At 32.4% G+C, this 8,774-nt stretch overlaps 1 long non-coding RNA gene and 1 other non-coding gene across 2 annotated transcripts; both read right to left on the bottom strand.

Moving 5' to 3' along the window:
• Positions 1 to 1,677: 1,677 nt before the first annotated feature.
• LOC107897545 (uncharacterized) lies at positions 1,678 to 3,069 on the bottom strand. The gene is made up of 2 exons (XR_001684191.2): positions 2,801 to 3,069; positions 1,678 to 2,527 (listed from the first exon to the last, which is right to left on the bottom strand). It is a non-coding gene; the product is annotated as an uncharacterized lncRNA (long non-coding RNA).
• Positions 3,070 to 7,789: 4,720 nt separating this feature from the next.
• LOC121210643 (small nucleolar RNA R71) lies at positions 7,790 to 7,896 on the bottom strand. The gene has a single exon (XR_005905757.1). It is a non-coding gene; the product is annotated as a small nucleolar RNA R71 (small nucleolar RNA).
• Between the last annotated feature and the right edge of the window lie 878 nt (positions 7,897 to 8,774).

An 8,774-nucleotide genomic window follows, 5' to 3' on the forward strand; every position in this document is an offset into this window, starting at 1 on the left:
TTCCCTTATACTATTATTTTTATTATTTTATAGGGATAAGATATTTTTAGTGCTCTTAACGACCGCATCACCTTGTCAGAAATGTTTCAATTGAAATTTGTTCATATCCACAAAAAAGAAAATATGGAAGCTTATTGTATTACAAAGTTAATTTTTAACCGAAATTAGGGCTTACAACTATTTACCGAGAAACCGTTCAATATTTTTTTTATTGTTTTCTTATACACAAAAAAATATATAAAACGCTGGATCCAGCTATATAAGTCCTTAGACAGGAAACAATAAAGAAATGAGCAAAAAATTGTCATTATTGTTATACTGAAGAAAGTGATATTTTGTATTATTCCTTTTACTACGTTTGACATTAATATAAATATAAATATTATTCATTTGGTTAAGATTACTTTTCTACGAACAACTTTTATTTATATTGATCAACACATTAACTTTTATATAATTATGAAATATCAAGTAAATTTATTTATTTTCCTTTTTAGTCCCTAACACTTTTAACTATTTTCCGTTTCAAATAATTGTGTAGATTATCTCATTATACTTCAAGCTTGTTTTCTGTTGTTTTTATACGTAAATTCCAAAGTATTCTATATTGTTTTCAATTTACACTTTCTTACCCTTTTTGTTTGGTTCATTTATATTTATTACTAGCAATTGTTTGGTTCCGCTTCACATACTTTTTCATTACTAATAATTAAAATGTACATTTATTCATCCTAAAACTACATAATCTTTCTCTACTTTTAAAATTTATAGTACAACTTCGCGGTCCAAATCTAATTAATAAATAACTTTACATATTATATACACTATATTCGGGTATGACAAGTAATTAATATATAAACAAGGCACATGCTTATATGTATAGTTCTCTTCAATCACATGTGTATTCTTTTTTGTTTTTTAATTGACACATAAACAAGCAACTACAAAAAAGTAACAGATAAATTACTCAGGCTAACTCTAGTTTTTAAGTTTACCAGGCTAAAACGACAAAAATAAACACAGCCCCCGAAGCAGGGAAGAAAATTTTTTTGTTCACAAAAGAAAAGAATCACCGAAAGAGAAAGTGAAGAAATTCTTGTCAAAGTCTTCTTTATGAGAAGGCCAAGCAATGCCAGTGGACTCAAGGACTTTCTAGGCTAAAGCTTGTTCATATGAAACATGGGAGATATAATTTGGTTTCCTTAACCAATGTGTCTTCATTCTGTGATAAACATCCTAACCGGTCCAATTCAAATTAATATAAAAACCTTGCTTCTCGGAGTTTGCTTATGAATTGTTGATGCCTTGTGTAGGAATCCACCCATTTCTAACTCCATAACTTCTTATGGTAGGTGAAGAAGTGGACATGGCTATGTCATGCACGACATACCAATATTGATTAATTCAGATCTCCATATCAATTTTCAAAGAAGCAAAACCATATTTTCCAAAAAAGTTGATGGCATATGATTTCCACCCGTTCTTTGTCCCATAAATTTTGTGATATGTCTTCATTTTAAAAATAAAAAAGAAATAAATTTAAGCTAAAACTAGAAGTATCATATGAACAACCGAAGCCCTTTTTTTCTAGTCTCAGGAAAACTTCCATTTTGGCCATGCTAACTATTCTGATTTTGCAAATTACATGGCTAAAATTAACAATAACAGCTTTAAATGAATTACACATAATATAAATATATATATATGGACATATGCAAATAGAAAATAATCAACACGATGGGTTCCAACTTCCTACCTATAATATGTATCTTTTACATATTTAAACAAAAAATATATGGCACATACATGCCATTAAAAAATAGAACATATCGAATTCTAAACATCTACAATGTCTCTCTAACTAGCCATAATTCCATCTGTTTAAGCTAATTGAAAGCAACATTACATATTGAAGGATCACAAGACAATTTAAACATAATTTTGAAAATTATGTAAACGTAGGTGACGCCATTATTAATGGTGTCACCACCTCTGGATTTAAAAAAAATAACAATTATTTTAAGTGCCACATTGCCATTTGGTAAACACCATAATTATATAAAACTTTCAAGAATATGATGAAATAATTACCTTATTACTTTAGATTGGATGAAGAATACGGTGACACACTTCTTAGCCGCATCAATTAAATAATTTTAAACTTTTGATCTATTTACATTTCGTCTGTCGTCTGTTAAAATTGAATTTAAATACTCCTTCACCTTGTTTTCCAAATGTTGATGCCTCCTGACTATTGATTTCTGAGCAGAGAAACGATTTGAAATGACCTACACAACATCTCTGTGATATGGAAAAGAAAAGGAAGTATATAGGTAGGTTAAAGAAAAGAAGAGAGAAAACATCTGGCCGTTTAAGCTTTCTGGGGTCTATGTTTTGTTCTAGGTGACAAACCCCATGGATATGAACAACACTGCCATTGGCAGCCTCAGAGTTTTCGCAGATTTCTAAGAATTGGGGTTTTATCTGCCTTGTTTTTTTCACCTCTCATGGCAAAAGGATCACAACCCTGAAAGAAACAGGTCTTAGTTCCACCTCTCATCGCAAATGGAACAATTAATTTTTATTGAAATTAAAGCTGAAGCAAACTCCTCGACATGCTAAATGGTCCACTAGCTGTCTAAATTTCACATAAAAACTATGAAATAGAACCAAGAATAGCAAATTCAAAAAAGAAAAAAAACACAAACCCAAAATCCAAGAACAACAATGCTACACTCTAAAATCACTCATAATCCAAAATAAATAAGAAAACCAAAATGGCAACAAGAAAGCAACAAACCTTGTCTAGTTCTTGGGAGAACATGAAAGCCTGTCCGTCTCATAGTTTTAGGTTGCAGAGAAACCATGAGAGGAGAGAATGTTCTGGTAGGAGGAGGCGAAAGGGTAGAGAGAAAAGGAGGAGAAACGACTCTATAAGAAAAGAATTGAAAGTTACAAACCTTGAATTAAATGTGGGTTTTTTTTTTCGTAATTGACACAAATAAATTAATTATTTACGAAAATAACCTAGATGTTATATGAAAATGACATATTTTCTAAGGTGCTTGTTGGTGCCAGCCTCCTTACAGCCAGCACCACCCTCCATCTCCTAATAATTGTCCGCGACGATTATTCAGCTAATAAAAAATAAATTTTTTTTTGTCAGCACTGTGTTTACTGATAGTGGAGAGCAAAATTTAATTTAACTCTAAAAAATTAAAAAAAAAATCAAATTTTGAATTATTCGAATCAAGTTAATTGAATTAATCAAGTCAGCTCGAAATTTTTTCAAATTTCGAGTTCGAATCAAAATAAATTTTTGAATTTAAATAAATCAAATAATTCTAATAAACTAACTATTAAACTACCCCACCCCTATATCAAAATTATTTTTTAATTTAGCTCGAACAAATATATTCAATTCGATTCGAATTTCATCTCACTCGACTCGATTCGAGAAAATTTCAAATTAAGTTAGGATGATAAAATAGAATTCGTCAATTCGTTTAGCTCGAAAATTTTTCATTAGATTCGATTGAATACTCACCCCTATTTGTCAACACTGGTATGTATTTTTTTTCAAATACACTTAAAATATATGGGTATTCCTGGATTAAAAAAAAAGAAAAAATATTTTAATAATTGTCGGTGTTCTTGTTTCCAACATCGATTTAATTTTTTAAAAAAATGATATTTTACTTTTTTAGTGTTGACGTTCATGTTGCCAACACTAGTTTAAATTTAAAAAAAAAATAGTTTTTGCATTTTTTGTGCCGATGTTCTCTTTGTTGGCATTAGTGTAGTTTTTTTAAAAAAAATTTATCGGCATGCTCTGGTTATCGAGACTAATGAAAAGAAGAGAAGAACAAAAAAAACAAGCTAAAGAATTGAAGACAAAGTCTTTTAATTAAATTGTGGTGCATCAAGTAAATTGCATGAGTAATTACAATAAAAATTAATTAATAAATATTTTTTAATTAATACAAAAGTATGGTTCATCAATTAAATTGCATGAATAATTACAATAAAAATTAATTAATAAAAAATCTTTTAATTAATGCAAAATTATGATACAAAATCTTGTATGTTTATTTAATTAATGCAAGATTGCATTAACACTGTTATACAAAATCTTTTAATTACATTAATTAATTTCATTGAAAAGGTAACTGGAAAGTTTAAAAAGTTTGTAATAATTAAATTGCTTGGAAACCATTAATGAAATTAATGGGTTTTTTTTTAACGTTTAAATAGTTTATTGCATGGAAATCATATACAATTTTTTACCATTTAAATGATATTTTTATATTAAAAACCATATATAACTTTTTTATCGTATACAACTTTTTATTGCATGGAAATTTTTATTGTATGAATTAATGGCTTTTTTTAACATTTAAATGGTTTAATTGTATTAATTAATGAATTTTAATTACAATAAAAAATTCATTACAAACTCTTCAATTCCTTCAACTTTTAATTCCCATATACAACGTTTTTAGAGAATGAAAATATTTTTTATATCAAGTAAAGTACATTGAAACCATAAAATTTTCTTTTTCTTTTCAGAAATAATTATTTTACTATCATCTTTTTGTTTCTGATTTCTCCTTTCCTTTGACCATGTTGGTTTCTAATTTATTTTACAATTAATTAATCTTGTTATTGATATCATTAATTGTTATATTTCTAAGTCTATATTGTTGTTACTGATGTATTTGTCATGTCTTCTTCTCTTCCTCTCTTTTTTTATATAGTCCCGACAACTAGAGCATGCTGGAAAAAAATTCAAAAACTACACTGATGCCGGCAAAGAGAACGTCCACACTAATTTTTTTTTAAAATTTGAATTGATGTCAGCAATAAGAACGCCGAATATACTTGCACAATTCACATATCATATTCACACAAGACAAGTTTTTGGCGCAGTTGCCAAGGATTGGCAATTTGGTGTAATTTGGTTTGGTTATTTTATTTAATCCCGTTAGTTTTTTTTAAACTTAGTTATATTTAATTTCTACATGTTTGCCATCAATGCATGAGAAGAGACATTCCTGCTAACAAAGAGTATCCTTTTGACTTTGATATCGATAGAACTTTGCGAAGAAGGCAAAAGAACTGAGAAAAATGGCTAGAAACGGGAACGATCTCGGTCTCAATGATAATCCAAATGGTCTTGGTCTCGATAATAATCCAAATGGTCAGGATGTTAATCCTCCTATTCGTCAGCTGATAGATGACCAAGACCGACCCATTCGAGAGCATGTTGTTCCAATTTTGGATGATTTGAATCTAGGGATAGGTAGACCACAAATATAGGCTCAACAGTTTGAACTGAAACCGGTAATGTTTTAGATGTTGCAAACAGTAAGACAATTTTGTAGACTATCAACTTAAGATCCAAGGCTGCAATTAAGACTTTTCCTAGAAGTTTGTGACTTGTTCAGTCAACAGGGTGTTCCATCGTTGATAGATTTATTCTCTTAGACATAAGTACGTCCTTTACAATAATGGTTCTCTATGGTCCTACCTGATTTTGCCTCATCTAGATTCCTTTAAACCTTAGCAAGCTTAACTCTCACAGATAACCATACGTTTGGATATAAAGTTTATTGCCCATCACTAACTGCCTTCCACTTATATTCTCTTTAGATTCGGATCCTGATAAACTGTAATTTATACATATTTTTACCCTATGTTTAATGCATTTTTTGGATGATTTCCTACTAGAATTGGTGAATTCGATGCTCCTAATGCTTTAATTTCATGTTTTGTACTCAGGAGAGCACTAAGAGTCAAAAGAAGCCAAAAACAAGCTGAAAAGGGACAAAATGGACCAAATCGAAAAGATGACACGGCCTAAGCCTTGCCACACGGGCAGCTCACATGCTCGTGTCTTTCTAGGGTGCTGACAAGGCTTTCACGAGTTACACGGCCTGTCCATTGACTCACACGGCCGTGTGCAATTTAACGGATCGAACACGGCCTGGCAATCACGTCACACGGTCGTGTCACACGGGCGTGTCCCTGCTGAGCCCAAGTTAAGTCCAACTCGAAAAAGGCCACTTTGGAGGTTTTCTAGGCATTCCAAAGCCTATAAATACACACTAGAGGAGGAGAAAATGGGAGACGGAGAAGAGGGGTAAGGAATTACCTTAAGGAAGTCGATTGATCCATCCCGGAAGCCGGATTCATCATCAAGACTGATGATCTCTCCTCAATTTCCCTTTAGGAGTTTAGGGTTTTCTTTGTGTTTTGTATTCTTTATGTTTTGTATTCTTTATTCTTCTAAGATGTTTTCCTATTTAGTTATGAACTAAACCCCTAAATACCTAAGGGGAATGAAACCTAAGACGAATCTTGTTATTAGTTTCTGAATCGTATGATAAATAGTTAACTTGTTCTTAATTATGTGTTCTTAATTCTTGTTTTGATATCCCAGGATACTGATTCAAGATACGCTCTTATTTAGAGGAGGAATAGACCTTGTCTAAGAGTACATTTGTCATAATTAAGCGGAGTTGATTGCGCGCCTAAAAATAGGGTGACAAGATTTTGCTGGATTAGGGTGAAACCTAATAAGGGGATCCATAGATCGAGTTAATGCAACCCTAGAGTGTTAATTAGAAAAAAGTCTCGGTTATTCAATCTAGGGATTAGACGTTATTAGTCTTGAATAGGGATAATAACATAACTTAGGGATCTCTACGGAACAAGTTGAATGAATAAATCGTCCGATTCGGAGCCAGAATAACAAGTAAAGTCTAGGTGGATTTTTCCTTAGGTATTGTCTCAAGTCAATCGATTTTCCCAAAAGCAATTCCCCAATTCTTTTCTCTGTGCGTTCTTAGTTTAAATAATTAGTTTATTAAAACAAATTCTTTTATTCTTAGGCTAGATAATAAAAAGATAGTTATTACTAGTACTTTTGGTTCCCTTGGGTACGATATCTCGGTCTTGCCGTTACTATATTATTGTTCGATAGGTGCGCTTGCCTTTTCATCGTGATAATAGTTAGTCTAGGTTTGATCTTCATTATAAATATTTATTACTTGTTACGGATCACGCAATCAAGTTTTTGGCGTCATTGCCGAGGAGTTGAAATATTAGGAACACTAAATTTTTATTACTTTAGCCATTTATTTTTCTTGCAAATTTTATTTTATTTTATTTATTAATTTACTTTTCTCTTTCTCTTAGCAGGTTTTTATAGTTTAAGAATAGAAGAAACCCGTCGGGACCACTACTTTTTAACGAAGAAATTGATCACACAATTCGTAGAAATCAAAGAGAGATAAGGTGCAGCTTACGATACACGGAAAACGAGCAAGAAGACGAAACTCAACCCCCAACCAAAGAGATGGCTGAAAACCAAAACAATCAGCTACCTCCTGTAATTGCTGCTAATCAAAATCCTGCTCCACGTACTATGTATGACTATGTTAAACCCTCTTTAACAGGAACTGAGTCTAGTATAGCTAGACCTGCTATTGCTGCGAATAATTTCGAACTAAAACCTAACACAATTCAGATGATACAACAATTTGTTCAGTTTGATGGTTTGCAGGATGAGGATCCCAACATGCACTTGGCAAATTTTCTTGAATTTTGCGATACATTCAAATTCAATGGCATTTCTGATGATGCCATTCGTCTTCGGTTATTTCCCTTTTCACTGAGAAACAAAGCTAAACAGTGGTTGAACTCGTTACCACGAGGGTCTATCACTACTTGGGAACAAATGACCGAGAAATTTTTATTGAAATATTTTTTGCCGGCTAAAACGGCTAAATTGCGTAATGATATCTCTTCTTTTGTGTAGATGAATTTAGAAACACTTTACGATGCATGGGAGAGATACAAGGACCTACTGAGAAGGTTCCCTCACCATGAGTTACCGCTTTGGCTGCAAGTTCAAACGTTCTACAATGGTATGAACCCCTCGACAAGATAAATGATTGACGCAGCTACTGGCGGAACCATCAACAATAAAACACTGGAAGATACATATGAATTTATAGAGGAGATGTCACTGAATAACTATCAGTGGCAAGTTATGAGGACAAAGCCAACGAAAACAGATGGCGTCTATAACATCGATCCAGTCACCATGCTTTCAAATCAGGTAGAACTTCTCAATAAAAAGATTGATAGTTTTCTTGGTTCTAAGCAGGTACATCCAGTAATGAGGTGTGACTCAAGCGAAGGAGGTGTGCATACATAATATCAATCCTTCAATCCCACAACCAAAGAGGAACAAGTCAACTATATGGGTAATAATAACTTTAGATCTCAAAATAACCCATAAAGTAATACTTATAATACAGGTTGGAGGAACCACCCAAATTTTTCCTGGAGAGGTCAAGGAAATCCAAAGTCGTAAAATCCTCAGGGTTTTTAACAGCCACCTTATCAACAGGAGAAAAAACCAAACCTTGATGAGATGCTTTCTAAATTTATCTCGGTGTCAGAAACCCATTTCCAAAATACCGAGATAGCACTTAAGAATCAACAAGCATCGATCCAATGACTCAAAACTCAGATATGCCAGCTACCCAAACTAATCTCCGAACGACCACAAGGTAGCCTACCAAGTAATACTGAACCTAATCCGAGAGAACACCTTAATGCAAGTAGCACTCAAGATACGGAAGGATTCATTACACCTGAGCCAGAAATACAGCAAGATAACGCGATGAACAAAGGACGAGAAGAGGTAAACAATAATTATCCCAAACAAGTAAGTACAAATCACGAACCTCGTGTGCCATATC

The sequence above is a fragment of the Gossypium hirsutum genome, chromosome A11, assembly GCF_007990345.1.
Source record: "Gossypium hirsutum isolate 1008001.06 chromosome A11, Gossypium_hirsutum_v2.1, whole genome shotgun sequence".
NCBI classification, from domain to species: domain Eukaryota; kingdom Viridiplantae; phylum Streptophyta; class Magnoliopsida; order Malvales; family Malvaceae; genus Gossypium; species Gossypium hirsutum.